Consider the following 18,217-nt stretch of genomic DNA (forward strand, 5'->3'; position numbering starts at 1 on the left):
CCTGACACATTAACTGGCCAGCTTCTCCACTCTGCTTAGAGTCATCCTCTAGCTGCTTTGCTAATCCCGGGAAGTAAGCAAATGTCCCGCCGCCGCCGCCATTTTATAAGTTATACAAGCCTGGGTCTCTGGCACTGAGAAGGGGGGGGGGGGGGACAGGAAAAGGGGGCATGACACAGATGAGCATGCGTCTCAGCCAAATAGTCCCTGTGCCGCTCCCGAAATGGCTCCGCGAGTTACGTGACCCGGATGGTCAGCAGCAGCTTCCGCAGATGACTGGCCACTTGCGGTTCATCTCACGGCGTCCTGTGTTTGCTCCTTTCATATGTTCCCACTCTTCTTGTCCTTCTTTCCTTTGTTTTCCTTTTCTCCTCCGGAATTTCTTTTCTTTTCTGCTTCTGTAGAAGATCGGCTTGTGTCTTATCCTGAGACCTGCATCAGAGCAACTTCTGTAGTTTTAGCCGTCAGCATTGCTATAGTGGCTGTAATTGCTGTGGCTATCCACATGTTACAGGTTAGTTGGAGAAGTAAATTATAGGCTTAAAACCCCCGTTTTAAAAAGAAGACTCTCATTTTACCTATTGTACCAAGAGGCACAGGGGCAGGAGACCACAGGCTCCGTGGTTAAGGGTGCAAAATGCTCTAGCAAAAGTTGAAGTTCAGTTGCTAGCACCCATGAGGGTAAGCCCACCTCCCTCACAGCTGAACTCACATGCACATACAGCTATACAGGCAAACATACATACATGAACATGACTGAGCACAATAAAGGCACCTGCCTCAAAGCCTGATGACCTGAGTTCAGTCGACCTCACAGGATCAGCATTATTCAAGCAAAGAACTGTCCATCTGATCTGCATACATGTCCTGTGTGATACGCGAGTGCATGCACGCACATAGACACACACAAAATAATATATATTCATACTTCTTTTTTTTCTTCTCTCTCTGTTTTTTCTGAGACAAGGTTTCTCTGTGTAGCTTTGGTGCCTGTCCTGGATCTCGCTCTGTACACCAGGCTGACCTCAAACTCAGAGATCCACCTGGGTCTGCCTCCCGAGTACTGGGATTAAAGGCGTGCGCCACCACTGCCCGGCAAACAAACATTTTTTAAAAAGACAGACAGAAAGACAGATAGACAGAAAGAGGAAAGATGTATGGATGGATGGAAGGAAGGAAGGAAGGAAGGAAGGAAGAAAGAAAGAAAGAAAGAAAGAAAGAAAGAAAGAAAGAAAGAAAGAAAGGAAGGAAGGAAGGAAGGAAGGAAGGAAGGAAGGAAGGAAGGAAGGAAGAAAGAAAGAAAGAAAGAAGGAAGGAAGGAAGGAAAGAAAGGTGTCTCATTTAAATTCAGGCAATGAAGTTCATACTACGGAGTCCTGGGACACAGGTCCCCCAGTAACAAGGAAGGATAGAAGCCCACTGAGATGGTCAAATTCCATGCTGACTGCTTTCGCAATATTCTGTACTATCCCAATGCACTCCATGTACATATACACACTTAGTTTTGCTTTTTCAAGAGAAGGTCCACAAACTGCTAATAGCTGAGGATAACTGTGAACGTTCCGTTCCACCTGTCAACATGCTGGGATTACAGTAGTGAGCCAAAAACGACAGCAGTTAGCCAACAGGTCTAGCTTAAATCAGAACTTCGCCGAAGAGACTTGTTTCTTAGTCACAGGTCAAAGAAGAGCACCAGAAATGTACGTTTATAGTAATGAAATGATGCTTATGTTGCTGATCTTGGGACCTGACCACTGAGGAAAGTGATATATTGTTGTTAGCATTGTTGGTATGTGTTTGTGGGTGGTCTTGTGAGTTCGATGAGACCATCAAGCAAGGGAAGCCAAAGACAACCTTATGTGTCTGGTTTGAGACAGGGTTTCTTTGCTTTTCCACTATGTATGTGAGCCCAGCTGGCCCACAAGCTTCAAGTGGGTCTTCTGTCTCAACTTCCCATGTCACTGTAGGAGTGCTGGGATTATATATCCAGCTTTTACGTGGGTTATAGGGAGTTGAAGTTAGGGTCTCAAGCTTTTGCAGGTCAAGCACTTTTACGCACCCAGCCATCTCGTCAGCCTCAATTTGTTTTTGAGATATGGTAACACAGCCTGACCTGAAACTCATGGCAATCCATGGGAATTATAGGTGTGAAGCACTCTTCTGGCTTTATTCATTTGTCTTCATTGTCTTTCTGCATGTGTCTCTTTTGAAGTTGTGACTGTAGTTTGTTTTTCCCTTCAATGAGCAGTACTAGAGATGAAGAGTTGGAGGGAAAGGTTCTCTCTACAAAACCAGAAGAGATGCCATCTCAACACGTGTTCAAGTCACGTAGAAATATAAGAAATAAGAAAAAAACAGTCCTCTAAATGTTGGTGGGTGTTTTTGCAGAGGAGCTGGGTCCAGTTTTCAGCAGCTTTACGGCAGTTTACAAGGGTCCTTAACCCCAGCGTGGGGGACCTGGCATTCTTTTGGATTCTGTGGGCACCAGGCACAAATGCAATGAAATGGCTTCAGAAAGCTCAGAATAGCAAACAAATCAAGCAAAAATATGTGGCTTATCCCAGCCCCTCTTGAAGGTAAAGGAAAGCAGCTGGAAGAAAAACCAGTGTGGCAAGTTACAGGAGGGTATACACCACCAGTAGCCAGATCTGTGTCCAATGAAAATCTTCGGAGACTTATAATGCCTGAGTTATTGACTTAACATAAGGCCATGTAAGTGAAAAAGTGATTAAAAATGCATTGCAGCCTGTAAGATATCCAATCATGGATACTACATCATGTCTCAGTCTGCCAGCTTCTCTTAGAGGTATGGTTATGTAAACAGGATTTGTAGATTTGGAAGTGAACTGTGGATACAACATGGTCACATCATCTGGGTAAAGGCACCAGACACATAACTCATGAGACAGAACAATTTTTTTTTTTAGCAATAGTCCATTTATTAGACTTTATAGAAGCAGGAGTCACAGAAGGAACTAACAATCCACATGGAAACTTCAGAATCTTTTATTTTTAGTATTTCTACTTATTAGATCCAGAGAGGCACATGAAGGCCACACACAGGAAGCTGAACCATGTTGGAGCAATTTTGATTTGAACTATTCTGATAGGTGTGGCTGTTGAGAGCATCTTATTTTTGCTTTGGACTACATGGGCAACTATATTCACATGCACATACACCCTCCCAAAACGTACATGAATAAACATTTAAAACTAAATATGAATAGCTGGAAAAGACTTTCTGCCGTATTATAGGTAGCTCCAGTTCTTACATTACGATCTTTGGTACATTGTCAGTTGATTCTGTGAAGGGTGAGATAGGTATCTTCTACGTGCGGATACCCAACAAGCTGAGCATCTCGTCAAAGATGCTGTGTGTCTCGAACATAGTTTTGGCACCTGTCAAGGATCCAAAGGCTATAGCTGTGTGCTTGACTGTAGGTCTATCCTACTATTCTACAAGCCTGACTCTGTGGCAATACCATGTTGATTTTGTGGTACAACTTGTTCATTTATTCATTTGAAGCTGAAAGTCATGTAGGTCAATCTGGTCTTCGTAGATCCCTGAGGCTTGAGAGAAAGGGCTTGATAAAGACATCTCGTCTAGGACCAAATGCTACCTGCTGTGTTAACCAGGCTGGCCACTGAGATGCACCTGCCTCTGCCTCCCAAGCGCTGGGATCAAAGTCATGCGCTACCGCCACCACCACACGACTTGGAGGACCATTTCTTATTTAACATCCCTTTGTGTTTCTTTCCTTTTTAGTGGTCCTGTCACCTCTTTTTTGGCTGCTAAACTTCTTCTCCTCTGATTCTTCACGTTTACCTGAAGAAACCTTCAAAACTGCCATCTTACCCCAGATTTCCCGCTGTAGTACTTTCGTCTTGATGTTAAGAATGTACAATGAATTGCCTAGTTAACTGTACATGAACTGAGCTTTAACACGTATCATTTCATGCTTCTCAAAAGACTAGAATAATGAGGTTTGCAGGAATTGGGGCTATGTATTAGACAGGGCCTAAGTTTAACTCTTCTATTTGATGATTCTCCCCAACATCCCCACAAAGTGGCACACTGCCTCGCATCCGCTGTGATCAGTACCTCGAAAGTTCTACAACAGTCTTTCATCTTCGGACAGCTCATTTAGAAATCCTTGTTTGTATGAAGCCACATACATTGTGGATGTTCTCAGCTGTAAGGAGCCCTTCCTTGGGTCATATTTTTTTTTCTGTAACATGTTCCTATCTTTGACTACTTATCACTGGTAATGATTTTGGAGTGTTCCCATGTGCCTCCAATTGGTCCATCAAAGTTTCTATTAGCGTTATTGCCTTGAAGCAAGGTAAACTCGGACTAGGTGAACTCTTCCGATTCCAGGAAGCTGAATGGTTTTCTTTCACCATTTCTCCTGCTACCAAACTTAGACAAAGTAGCCTTTGGCCGTCAATTCAGATCTTAATCTTTCTGGACTCCAAGTCTGGCTTCAAATGCCTTTGAAAGGTTCCTGCCGCCATCTGCTGGCTTATCCAGGCTGTGTATACCATTCATTTATTTCTTACTTTCATTTTCTTTTGTTGGCACAAGGTTTCTTCATTTTGCAATAGAGATCCTTCCATCCCATTGGAACCACTACGATGTCTGGATTAGTGAATTGTGGGTGCTTGGAAGGTCCCTAAACAAACAATTTTGTGTTCTTTGTTATTCACCTGATGCCTAAAGATAACTTAGAATTAAATTTGATTAATTTTGTTTCACTGCATCAACAAGACAATGTCTTCTTCGATTTTTCTAACATCTGGTGTATAATCTCTTTCAAGTGGCTATCCAGTGTTTTTCAGTGAATAAAACTGGACAGTTCCCTAAGTAAACTGTTTCTCTAGGGCAAGCACTATAGCACCGAGCTGTTCCTCACCCTTTGCTTTTGGCTTTTAGGAATTCTTTTCCATCCCTGTGAGTAAACTTCTTTACCGCATTTTTGGTTCAAGGTTTGGAGTCATCAGATTCCCGGAGTAAGTACAAAAATGGTAAAGATCCAAAACTCTGAGCTTAAGCAGTACAAATAGGAACCAAGGAGCTATTCTGTGAAGCAATCAATCCCTTTCCTTACTTCGAGCTCGCCAAATAATCCGTACGAACTTTTAGTCTCCAAGCTGAGGAGTGATACAAGGCAAGTAATCCGTGGGAACTTTTAGTCTCCAGGATGAGGAGTGGTACAAGGTGGGATGTCCAAGTATATGATATATTGAAAATATGCATATACACGGTGTGTGACCGCATGTACATTATATAAATGCTTATGTGTCTTACCATAAATGACAAAAATAGAGGCTAATCCTTCAATATTACATAAAATCATGAAAAATTGGTTTTTCTGTTATAAATTTTGGTCCCAGCGTATTCTTTACTTTAATTATTACTTGTTAAGGATATAGTTTGACCTAAAGCACCAATAGGAAGCCAGAGAGTTACGTGTTTGTGGCCACTCCTCTTCTCTCTCTCCGCCTTTCAGCGCCTTGGGTCTGTTAAAACGTAGCAAGTTGCCTGCTGCAGCCATTTTTCCTAGTTTCCGTGGATGTGAGGCACTTTAGTGGTCTCTCTCCATATAACGGGGTCCCTGGGAACATTTTTAGTTCCCCTACCACCATGCCTTATGGTGTCTTTAAGAAAATATATCAAGATTTTTATGTTCTGGTAGGCTTTTTCTGACAAGTCCTCCTTATTTTTGGATATCTGTAATATTTTTAGACAGTTTTTCATTTTTAATGAATATTTCTTTGTCATACAATTTGGTTGACATGTCTGTTTGGTGGACTTACCTTTCTTTCATTCCATTTCTATATTTTTGCCCATCGGGGCCACGGATACCTGTGTGTCCTCCTTCTCTTTCCTCTCACTCCATGCCCAACGGGGCTGGGGAACTCGCCTGCCTTCTAATTCTTTCTGTTCTTTTCTCTCTCTCTCCTCCTCCTCCTCTTCTTTTTATTCTTATAAACTTGCCCATCCGGGCTGTGGATACCTGCTTTTATTATTTTTTTTTTCCTTAGCCCATCGGGGCCGTGGATACCTGCTTTTTACATAACCCCTATCTCTTGGTCCATCGGGACCTCGGATACCTGCGTTTAGTCTTTTTCCTTGCCCATCGGGACCTCGGATACCTGCGTTTAGTCTTTTTCCTTGCCCATCGGGGCCTCGGATACCTGCTTAATTTTTTTTTTCTTTTCTTTTTGCCCATCGGGGCTGTGGATACCTGCTTCAGTTTTTTCCATTGCCCAACGGGGCATTTGGTGGATGGACGTATGTTGGTTTTGTGAGTTATTGCACTGTCTGGAATATCCATACCTCTCTGCTTTCCGTCTTACTGTTGCTGATCGTTTGGTGGTGTGTGAGTGAACCTATGGCTTAGAAAAATGACTTTGCGCTTAAGCTGAGTGGGTGTTCAGGGCGTGGAGGGTTTTGTGAGTTACTGCGCTATCTGGAATATCCATACCTCTCTGTTTTCCGTCTTGCTGCTACTGATGCTGATCGTTTGGTGGTGTGTGAACGAACCTATGGCTTAGAAAAATGACTCTGCGCTTAAGCTGAGTGGGTGTTCAGGGCGTGGAGAGCCCGTGTCCGCCATCTTACAGTTGCTGCGTGACATGGCCATTCCCGAGCCAATTACGGCAAGAATTAGGGAGTCGAGGTGGACAGAGTGCTGGACAGAGGCAAGGATGTGTGCTGCACCAGCTAAGGGCTTGATATGTGCGGGTTTGGACTTGATTTGTGGGGCTTTTTAGTAATAATCACGGTAACCGGAAGTAGAAAACCACGGCGCGCTCTCGTTTGCGTGTCACGGTGTATGTAAGGTGAAAGAAGCGGAGGACTTCGTGTTCGTGAGTGGTGTTAGGTGAAAGAAGCAGCGGAGGACTCCGTGTTCGTGTGTGGTGTTAGGTGAAAGGACCAGGACTTGGAGATAGGGCTCGAAATGGGCATTTCGATATTCCTGGGGGGGTCTGCCCGGCTCCAGGGCGTGCTTGTTAAGGTCCGCAACATGGCGGCCCGGGCACTGTACTCGACAGCCCAATCTTTAGCCTAACATGGAGCATGGCGGAAGGGCATTTAGGTTATACAAGAGAAGATGGCGGATTGAGCTCTTGCTGCAGTATAACGCAGCGGGCTTTTTTTTTTCAGGTGGCAACTTGGTGGCTGAGTTAGCCTAGGGGACAATGTAGCACATGCTCTTGAGCGTCAAGATGGCGGTGTGTGTCACATGATCAACCCTCGCGGGCATTTTTTTTAGTACAGCTTGGCGGGCTTTGTCCAGGCGTGGCAGCCTTTGTCCAGGCTTGCGGGCTTTGGCCAGGCTTGCGGGCTTTGGCCAAGGTGAACTTGGTGCATTAAGATGGCCAGTGGTTGGTTCTACCTTGTGCCACTCGAAGCCTAATTAATTGGAAGTGTTGGTTGCCTCTTGACTTAACTAGTCAAAAGTGGGTACTACTACGTGGTGTAGAGGATGGAAGTAGTCCGTGACGAGTCACTGTCCTGCTTGAGTTACCTTGGCACCTCACGTCTGTCTTTAGTCATCGTCATTTGAAGTGTCTACCCGGGTGCGAGAGCACATGCTCGTACTTCTAACATTTGAGGTGTTGAATGATGATCCAATCTGAGACTTGAGGCCGGAGGGAGGTTCCTGAGGTTGAGGTCGATGTGGGTTGTACATTGAAAACCTCACCTATAAAAGGAAGAGAATCAGTGATGAGGTCAGGTTAAAGCATCTCTCCGAGGATAGTGCCTAAGGTGACTTAAGACAGTCGACCCTCCTATTTGCCTAAGATGGTCTTTTGCATTGCGCTATATAAGGCGGTGCAAAGCTAAGCCTCACCCCATTCCTTTGTATTGGTTCCGCTTGTATTGGTTCCCCGGCTTAAGAACTGTCTACTCACTCCCCGGCCTCTTATTGAGCCAGCACTGCGATCTGAAGCCGTTCTCCAGGTCTGCGATCTGAAGCCGTTCTCCAGGTCTGTGATTTTAAGCCGTTTTCCAGGCCTGCTGTGGGCAGAGGGGTGACCCTGGCCAGAGTCATAATGGACTACAAATAAATCACTGGCCAAGACGTGGAATCCTACCTTCCTCCAGAGGATCATCTACCCTATGGCTAATGCTAGGGGTAAATTTTGATTTACGTGAATGTTTTGGATGTCAGCAATAAGTCTGGATAGTGCGGTTTGCTAGTGCTTGAATTTAAAGTTGGAGTGATTATTACAGAAATGTATTTAGAAGCTTTGTTTACTTGGAGAGTTCATTTTAATTACTTTTAATGAGTTTTCACTCAGAATTCTTAAAGTTTTTAGTTTCTTCTAAATTCATTAACTTTTTTGGCAGATGATACTCAAATTATTCGGCACTTAAATTTACTTTCTTTCATAATGACCTATTGAACTACTCTTAAAATTCTTAAGAGTCGCTGGGCGGTGGCGGCGCACGCCTTTAATCCCAGCACTCGGGAGGCAGAGCCAGGCGGAACTCTGTGAGTTCGAGGCCAGCCTGGGCTACAGAGTGAGTTCCAGGAAAGGCGCAAAGTCACACAGAGAAACCCTGTCTCGAAAAACCAAAAAAAAAATAAATAAATAAAAATAAAAATAAAATAAAAAAAATAAAAAATAAAAATCTTAAGAGTCTTATGACACAGATACTGTTAATGTAAAGTAAAGTTAATTTTGTGATTGGCTCTCAAAGGGAGTATTTGAAGATCTACACCAGTCCAGGCTTTGCTTTTATTGCCATCTTTGATGCTACATTGACTAATGACTTGACTTATCAGGCAGGAGCCTTGAGTGGTCTGGTGTCCTCTATCAGACTACTTACTATTGGAATAGTAACGCCCACATTTGAACTTTCTATGGTTTCTTGCCTTTGTAGCATCCTTATATCCCCCCCGCAAACACTGATGTCCCTGCCACAGCCCCAGCCCCTGGCCTAGCCCCAACCCAGCCCCGCCCAAACCCACCCCAGCCCCACCCATGCCCATGCCCTTGCCCCTGCCCCTGCCCCAGCCCCAGGCCCAAGCCAATCCTACCCCAGCCCCAGGCCAGTCCTAGCCACAGCCCGGATTCTCTCAACCCCAGCCCCAGTCCCAAAACCCACCCTAGAGACATTCCAATCTTTATTGATTGAGTGCTAAAAATGCAGTGTCCATAACTCATCCTGGCAAACTGAGCTATCCTGTCTTTATCCCCTCCATGCTCATTGCCTGAGTCCCAACTTTCACTTAATGGACACAGTCCTTCCTACTGGTACACGGACTCAAAGTATCATAACAAAGAACTCTGGTCCCTCATGTTCATCGAGAAATGCCAACTGAACAAGAGTTTCAGTTCAGAGAATTACCATCAAGGCACCATCTCCTAAATCTCCTTTCTTTAAGGAAGGAAAAACCATTCTGTCATTGCTGCAGTCCTCACAGTCCCAACTTTCGGGGCAGTGCTCAGTAGCCTTTTCTCACACACTGTCTTGAGCACTCTTTGCACTGAGTAAATTCTTATTGAATATAATTTGTCCACTGGATTAGACCCCAGCTAGTCCAGCCCCATTTGCGTTCAGCAGAGGGGCAGACACAAGTCTGTTAACAGACAGTTAAGGTGCTCAGTCCCAGTTCTCAAGGCCATGAATATTAAGGGGCTACTATATCCCGCTGCATGGCATCATGGGTGCTATCACCCCACGTTATATCCTTTAAATTGATGGACATAAATTCATTTGTCCATGGTAGTGTGTACCAGTCCCATCAGCTACCCTTATTTCAGATTGTAGACGAAAACTCTGCACTGGGACAGTTTATGTGGATAATCCTGATGAGGAAGTGAACCTTTTCTCAAAGTCCTTGTACAAACTTTAGCTTTACGTTAAGAGGGTGCTTATTACCTAAAATAAAGCCTCTTATACAATTGTGCAAAGCTCTAGTTGCTCAAGTCTGTACTAACCAAGATCCCATACCCTCACACCCCAATGGGTGACAATGGGGGCAAGGGGGCAACCGACAAGGCCCCCTTCTTTGTTCTGGTCTTTTGGCTGTGCTTGGGATCAAACTAAGTCTTGCACGTGCTAGTAAAGCACTATGCCATGGAGCTACAGCTCCACCTTGTGGCTGTTTGAGGATAAGCATCTTTATGTAGCTCGGGGCTGGCACTTAGTTCTTCTGCTTCTCAGTCCCAATTACTGCAACTACAGGCATTGCCACCACTTCTGCCTGTCTTTATGTGCACATTTGCATTTGTCCCTCTTCCTGAGCATTGGATAAAGAAACCAAACTCAGTCATTTCTTTATTTAGCAAGACCTTTGAACTCAGAGTCAATCTGTTCTGTTCTTAATTTCCAGGCTGGCCCAGAACTTACTTATATAACCCAGGCTGGCCTTGAGCTCAGGATCAAGCCTTTACTTCACAAGTGCTGGCATAATTGGTGTCTACCACCATGGCCTGCAGTCTCTCAGGCTGTGATGTGCATACTTCATTTTGCTGTAGTAGTTAGTATGCACTGGGTAAAGACCTTAACCATTCATTTGTATTGCGGCAGGAGGTTAACTAGTATGTAATTAAGATCCTTAACAAGGTATACGTGCACAGTGTTAATTGTCTCGAACATATTATGTCCACAGCCATGCCTTTTAGATCAGGACCCCTGTACATACCAAAACAAAGAGGCTCACTAACACTATAGTCTCTTTCCTGAAACTATAGAAATGATTGCAATATTGCCAATGGCCCTTCACTTAATGGAACTATGTGCTGTTCACTTAATGCTTTCTCAACCTGCTAATGTACATAATGGCAATTTCAGAAGGATTAGTTTTACTCTTACTTTGAAGTACAGCAGTGGTGTTGACCTATAAGGTCCTATTTTGTGGCTTGCTAATAATGTCTGATTGTATTTGTCCTTTTCTGTTTGCTACAGAAGGAAATCATTCCCCACCCTTATGCCTTTCCCTTTCATCAGGGAATGCACATTGCCAAAGATCCTTATGTCTGAACAGTCAAAGTATAAAACTATAATGGCCACAATCATGCACCTTGAATATTAGTGGGCCATAAATGGCACATGACTCATTCCACTGAATACTTCTCAGACTACTCTCGGACCCTTTTGCAGTACAGCAAGGGTCACTAATCTCTTGACTTCTCCATCTTCCTGGACACTGGATAAGGATATCCTCTCCTTTCCACTGCCTTTGATTCCCAGAAGTGTCCATTACTTTAAGATCTTAATATTTTATAAAGGGTGTGGCTTTAATTAACCACACTATGTCCCTTGAACATTAATGTACTTAATAGGGACATGATTCGTTCATTTTAATAAAAATATTTGGACAGTTATCCACAACCTTATTACTTTGAGGACCTTTGTATCTCTTTTGCACTACTGCAAGGGATACTGTTTTTCCCAAGGTCCCTGATAGTGGACCATTAATACAGTGGAAATTATCTTTTGTCTTTGTCAGTAGACAAAGTTATACTCTTTCATTTGCAGTATGGCAGGGTATGCTGATCAACCAAGGCTGCCTTCTTTTGGACTGTTAGTATGCATTGTATGTTTTATGTATGAATATGCATTTCCTCCTGCTCTGTGCACTAGAAAAGGATCCCACTCACTTCCTTATCACCTTCAGCGGGAAGTGGAAAGTTCACATGCACAGTGTCTAAGCACTTCTTGTATCAGAAACCTTGTACCCTCTTCCTCCGCTTTAAAGCAGAAAGAGGTTTTTACACTGTGCCGTTCATTTGGACTTCAATGTGCATTAATGCAGTTGTCCATCCTTACCTTTGGAGTAGGATTTACATCCTTATACTCCTTGACATCAGAGGCATGTTAACTTTTTTAGCACTTCTCTTATTATATATATATTTATTAATATGTATACTTATACATATGGACTTGTGTGGCAGAAAAGGTTCCTAAGTTTCTACCTTTTGACTGGGGCTGCTGAGGAGTGGTTAATTGTTTATAACCTCAGCATCTGGATGATTACAATGCAACAATGTCAGTGGTCGAGTACTGATTACTAGTTGGACCTCTGTACTCTCTTTGCATACCATCAGGGATACTGACCAACTAAGCCCCCGAATTGTTAATGTGCATATTTGTAATTACAAATGCCTAGAATACTATGTTCTCATCCTCCCTTTGCATTACTGCAGGGGCTGCTGATCCATCTAAAATGTCTGGGACTGTTAATGAGCACAGTGATTATGATCAATGGCTTATTTGGGGACTATTAATAGGCACAATGGCAGCTCTTGGTGGTTTATTTTCTCCTCTCATTGGCATAGTAAAGTAAAATATTGCAGTATGTCAATGCTTTTTCCCCCCACAACGACCCAGATTTCCATCCCCTTTGCATTTCCAGTACACAAAATCCTAAATGGCCACGACCTCATACTTTACACAGTTTTCCCTCTGCCTGGCCCCTTGTCCATGGGATACTCTTATTATGACTGGCCTTCTCTTGACTTCAAGTCAGCAAGCCCAGAAGCCATCAGTTACCCGCTTCCTATGGCTGCAATGTTTCATTTGCACTCTCCTTGGTCCTACCCATCGAACAGAAACACTTCCACTGCATCATTCTGTCAACTGCCCAAGGCACCTTGTGTGTCGTTAATGAACACAGCATTGATTGAGACTACTTTGATGTGTTTATACACGTTAACTATCAAAAGCAGGCCAAAACTTGGTGGATGAACCTTCACTATTTAGCTTGCATTTCTTAATTACTCCAATTCCAATTGCATTCTAGGGCCAGGAATCATTCCATTCCTGCCTACCTTTATTAATGCTTTACTGGGTAAAAATATTCCAGGCAAGTTGCTCAGGGAGCTGAATTGCCACCTTTTATTTGGGGCGTTCCTTGTACAGTATCAAACTGAAAACTGTCTCCCAGAGAAGGAGGAGGAGCTAGCACTTTGTTTACAGTGTTCCTCCAGAAGCCAACTGCCTGCTTAAGAACCGCAAACTTGCTTCATTTTTGTGTGTTGCTACTGTTCGAGTGCCAACTGCCAGAAAAGTTCTTGATGGCTGATTCCTTAAGAAAGGCGTTTGGACGGCAAGGTGGAACGGACTGTGCGATCATTAGCTTTTCTGAAGTAAAAAGATCCATTTCTATTATATATCTGATGACCAGCGGTGTCTCTCATTTCCTGAGGGTGGCGAGTCTGTGGACAGATCACTCTAACTGTTGCTGTTCCAGTACCATCAAAGCAGTTGTAGACCGCAATGCTTAAGACCAGCATGTCTGTTTGGTCTGCACTACCAGTTTAAAAACAAAAATCAACCTTTGTGTGACCTTTAGTGTCATTATCTTCTAGGAAAATGACCAAACTCTCTAATCTTAAAATTTGGTCAGACATTGAACACCAGCCCCTACTTATTTTAAAACGGTGGCTGTGAATGGATGAAATGAGAGACGATGTTAAGTTGCCTTTGAAAATTCTAGGTCATCACATTTGATTAATTCACTATTATCTGCCATTAAATTCTGGCAATAATTTGAAGTAGCTTAAAAAAAAAAAAAAGAGCCACCCTAAAGTGGGAACTTTAAAATGATGGAGCCTGTTTCCCCCACTTACATGTTAAAACATATAGGCCAAGATCTCATGATTCTTTTGAGAGTATACTTCAAAGAGAGATCTGCCTAGTAAGAAGAGGGTTTTGCGGCCGCCGAGTATTTAAGCTTTTTGATTTTTGATTTTTAACTAGTGTGTGTGGCTGTGGCTGTGTGTGTGTGTGCTCACATGTGCACTCGAGTATCTGTACAAGCATTCACATGGTGACCAGAGAGCAACTAGTTTTTCTATCTTGTGGGTCCTGGCGATCAAACTCCGATCGTCAGGTTTGGCAGCACGTGCCTTTACCATCTGAACCATCTTGCCAGCCCGCTGCTGAGCTTTTAATGTGACATTGCTGATGAAAACAGGCATCACAACAGCAGCAATTCTTCAAAGTTACTGAAGAAAAAAAAAAAGATACTATTTTTCTGAGAAGGCTATCAAGAAATCCACCCAGTTCGCGATCCAGCTTGAACTTCGGCTCTTCAGACAGCTACAAGTATAGACTAGCTGTTTCAGACTACAGTAAGTACTACTTTGTGGCTACTAAGCAATCTTTCCCATTCCACTTTTTCTCTTATGTGCCACCCACCGAAAAGTCAGAGGGACTCAGTTGCTAGCTCTTCTCAACTTGTGCACGATGCAGACGTATGCCAATGAAAGAGTAGAGTTAATATTGTGTACCCAACCCTATGCCAGGGTACACTGAAGTGAGAAACATAATTCCTTCCCCGAAATGCTTGTGTTGTTGAAGACTTAATGTAATATACACACACTTGAAACCATTTTAGGAAATGATGGCCAAGTGTTGTCTCGTGTAAATTATAAGTACTTTAGGAAGCCTACTGGGGTTGGAAGGTCATGACTTCTTAAAGAAGAAAGTGACTACTTTGCACCCTTGATCCAGATTTGAATGCCACCTGTTTCTACCTCTTGGAGGCAAGGAAAGATATTAAGAGTAAAGGACCCAGCCATTATGTTTGGCTATACGCCAGTGATGGCAAGGGATGGTCACCGAGTCCCAGAAGCTTGAGCTTGGGAATTAAGGGGATATAAATTTGATAATTTGGCTCTTTCAACCATTTTTACTGCATTTCTGTCCCAGAACAGATGACAATGGGTCATACAGATCAGAGGTAACTTTAGTTGAAGTTGTTTTCCCAAAAGGGCTATGGAGAAGAATAAGTTTCACGAGCAAACCTTGCTATGGTCTACCGTATGCTATAGTAGTATGCACCCTTCTCCTCCCCACATTTTCCTTTTTCTTTTTAAAATTAATTCATTCAGGGGGCTGGAGAGATGGCTCAGGGATAAGAGCATTGGCTGCTCTTCCAGCGATCCTGAGTTCAATTCCCAACAAACTATATGGTGGCTCACAACCATCTATATAGTGTTCTGGTGCCCTTTTGTGGCCTGCAAGCAGATATACAGGCGGAACTGCACACATAATAAGTAATTTTTTTTTTTAGGTAAATACATATCGTTAGTGGCTGATTATTTCAATTCTTTTTTCTTTTTTCTTTTTCTTTATTAAGAAATTTTCTACTCACTCCTCATGCTATCCACAGACACCCTCCCTCCTCCCACCCCCAATAAATAATCTTTAAAAAAATTATTCATTCATCATTCATTAATTAATTTTGTTTTTGTTTCTTTGAGACAGGGTTTCTCCATGTAGCCTTGGTTGTCCTGGAGCTCTGTAGACCAGGCTAGCTTCAAACTCGAGATCCACCTGCCTCTGCTGCCCGGGCCTGCTGCCTGCCTCTGCCTCCCTAATGCTGGGAATAAAGGCGTGGGAATAAAGGCGTGCGCCACCACCTCTGGCGCTGCGCTGCCTTTGTAGTGCTGGGATTAAAGGCGTGTGCCCTCACTCCCACCCCTCCCCAAGTGTGTCAACGGTACTTTCAATTAAAAAAGCTAACACTTATTCCTGCTGTTGGACAAGGTCCAGCTGAAAAAACATCCTTCAACTTTTTACATTTGTTTTCTTCTCCCCCAGGGCATGCAAATGATTTTCCCACCATCCAAATGCTTCCCATAGTCTGGCTGACCAAGGGAGAATATAGTGGTATTGAATCCCGTGGGAAACAAGTATCGTGGCATTGTTTTTCAAATAGTTCAAATAAGCATTTCAAGTAATGCTTTTGAATGAACCTTCTTTTCAAAGAAGATCTAAAGAATGTAGTTAGAGCACTGACTCTAAAAACCAGCTGAAACTAGATTTCTGTCCCAACCTAGCATCCCTGGCCACGCCTATACCCAGGCTTGCTGAGGCTCCCAGAGCTCGCAGCCTGCCCCCTATGGACAGAAATAGAGGTTAGAACCGGTTTGAGTCCAGACAATAGCTCAGAGGAAGCTGCTGCTGCTGCTGCTGCTGCTGCTGCTGCTGCTGCTGCTGCTGCTATTCACGATCAAAAGCACCGTTACCAGTGGCCAGTCCCCTATTCAAAAGAGAGATCAGGTTGTGCGAGCAGGCAGCTCATTGATCGGGGCCAATTCCTTCCAAGCAACCTGGCAGTACGTGACCCCAATGGTCATCTCCTGGTAGAGATGTCCATCAGGAGGTGCTATGCCACAAAACTAAGGATCTGGAAGCCATATTTGGTAGAAAGTCGAGTCCCACCAAATTGTCCCCTGATCTAGCCCTCACTGTCAGCAATCATGGAATGGAAAGCCAGCCAGCCACTGTCTTCAGGCTGCCTGGAATACTACATTAAGAATGAGCTTTCTCCCAAGCTGTCCAATGGCTCGTTCCAGACTTGCAGGGATTTGTAAACAAAGACCCTGGTAGTTCAGAAGGTGCTTATGAACCATACCTTCATTAAGGGGTGGGAAGTGGAAGCAGCGGATTCGGCCGGCTGATTGTACAAACCCCTGTGGTAGAAGCAGACCGGGCCTCCGCAGGAGCACTGCCCTGTATTTTAGCCTCTGCCCAGCCTGCATCCTGCCCTGCCAGTCTAGTGAGCCTGTGCTGTCTGCCCCTTGCCCTTAGTCCACCGGCTCACTCCTAGGGAAGATGGCTATATTGGTGTAGTTTATCAGGGAACTTTGTTACTTAAGTTTAAACAAAACGTAATGAGAAAGCCCATTAAAACAAACAAACAACAAAAAAAGAAATGAAAAAGGTCTTTGAAATGTAAACATGTTTCTCAATTTCAAAGACTTTTCTCTTCACAACTCTTAGATCGTGGGGGATTCATAAGAACATACCTACAACTCCTCAGTTCTTACCATCCCGACTCAAGAAACACAAGTCTGTGCATATGCATATTGTATTGCTACGAATCAAATTACCTTTTGGTATCAGGGTATAACTATCATTGGAATTTGTTTTCCAGGGATGAATTGGAGTTGGTTTTGTGCTCTGACTGAAGGATGGCCTGGTTTTAGAGGGATGAATTCCAGACAGCATCCAAAGGTGAGTATTGAGTTGGAGTTGATAACTTGGTTGACTGAGATAATCTCTGCCTTTTAAGGATCCAATACGTCAGGCTCTAATTCCTAGACATTTTGTCTTCTTTCACCGTTTGGGTTTTTCTCAAGAGTTTTTGTCATCTAATGAAAGCCTTGTCTTTCTTCACAGGGACAATCCCAGCATGAGACTCTAGGATTGCCAGCAGCTGATACAGGCTTCATTCAAATTCAGATCTTTCCTTTTGAGACTCCGGACAAGAATAGCTAATCTGAGCAAATAACTTGCAGGCCACATGGAGAAAAAGGTACTTTGGAGAGTTCCTATTCTTGGGTTTCTGACTTTTTTTTTTTTTTTTTTTTTTTTTTTTTGGTTTTTCGAGACAGGGTTTCTCTGTGTAGCTTTGTGCCTTTCCTGGAACTCACTTGATAGCCCAGGCTGCCAGGCTGGCCTCGAACTCACAGAGATCCGCCTGCCTCTGCCTCCTGAATGTTGGGATTAAAGGCGTGCGCCACCACCGACCAACCTCTGTCTGGTTTTAAGACCTCTTTCTTGTGAAAGCAGAAGCGGCAATCCCTACACCATTTTCTCCTTGCATATGAGCGCACATTTCCAACGTCTCCCATGTACTTGGTCTGTCTCCGTTATTCTGAGACGGGCTCCACTGAGGTGGTGAGGGCAGTAAGCATATGTGCTCTCCCTTTCGTCAGAGAAGGAGAGAGGCAAGTCAGTACAGCACACCTCCTCTCATGCAGAGGCAGTTAGCCAGTGAAGAAGACACTTGCCTCGAAATCGTTCCCACCATTCTAAGGCAAAACTGAATCTCTAACAGTTGTTTGGAAAAGCCTAAGAGACAGAGCACCAGAGGAAGCGTGCCTGCCTCTGAAGGCGAGCTCCTGGTCTTTTGGATTTGATAGAGTAGATGTAGCTGTTATCACAAATGACATTTTCTAAGCCTGTCACAATTCTGGTTTCTCTGAATATCCTCCAACTCTGGAGGTGCGATGCTACACCAGTTGCTAGAGATGCACCACAAGGATTGAGCAAAACACAATTCTATTCATTTCGGCGGTGTTCCAGCACAGTGTGACTTAAAGCACAAACTAAAAGAGAGAGATGCCCCACAACCAGGTGACAGGCACTTTGATTGACGTGGATCGCTCAGTTTTATTTTTTTTTTTTTTTGGTTTTTCGAGACAGGGTTTCTCTGTGTAGCTTTGCGCCTTTCCT

The 18,217-nt window shown here is 43.7% G+C and overlaps 2 long non-coding RNA genes across 6 annotated transcripts in view; one reads left to right on the plus strand and one right to left on the minus strand.

Annotated features, from left to right (window-relative positions):
* Positions 1-18,217, minus strand: part of LOC107403019 (uncharacterized) — a 96,512-nt gene that overhangs the window by 52,733 nt on the left and 25,562 nt on the right. For all 4 annotated transcript variants that reach the window (XR_006068004.2, XR_013047969.1, XR_013047968.1 and 1 more), the window contains exon 2: positions 1-7,712. This is a non-coding gene — a long non-coding RNA (uncharacterized LOC107403019). The remainder of the gene's footprint in view (positions 7,713-18,217) is intronic.
* The window catches only part of LOC102908187 (uncharacterized), a 25,246-nt gene continuing 14,740 nt past the window's right edge, over positions 7,712-18,217 (plus strand). For both annotated transcript variants that reach the window (XR_013047967.1, XR_443108.4), the window contains exons 1-3: positions 7,712-14,100; positions 16,914-16,993; positions 17,159-17,294. This is a non-coding gene — a long non-coding RNA (uncharacterized LOC102908187). The remainder of the gene's footprint in view (positions 14,101-16,913; positions 16,994-17,158; positions 17,295-18,217) is intronic.

Source organism: Peromyscus maniculatus, chromosome X (genome assembly GCF_049852395.1).
Source record: "Peromyscus maniculatus bairdii isolate BWxNUB_F1_BW_parent chromosome X, HU_Pman_BW_mat_3.1, whole genome shotgun sequence".
Classification (NCBI taxonomy): domain Eukaryota; kingdom Metazoa; phylum Chordata; class Mammalia; order Rodentia; family Cricetidae; genus Peromyscus; species Peromyscus maniculatus.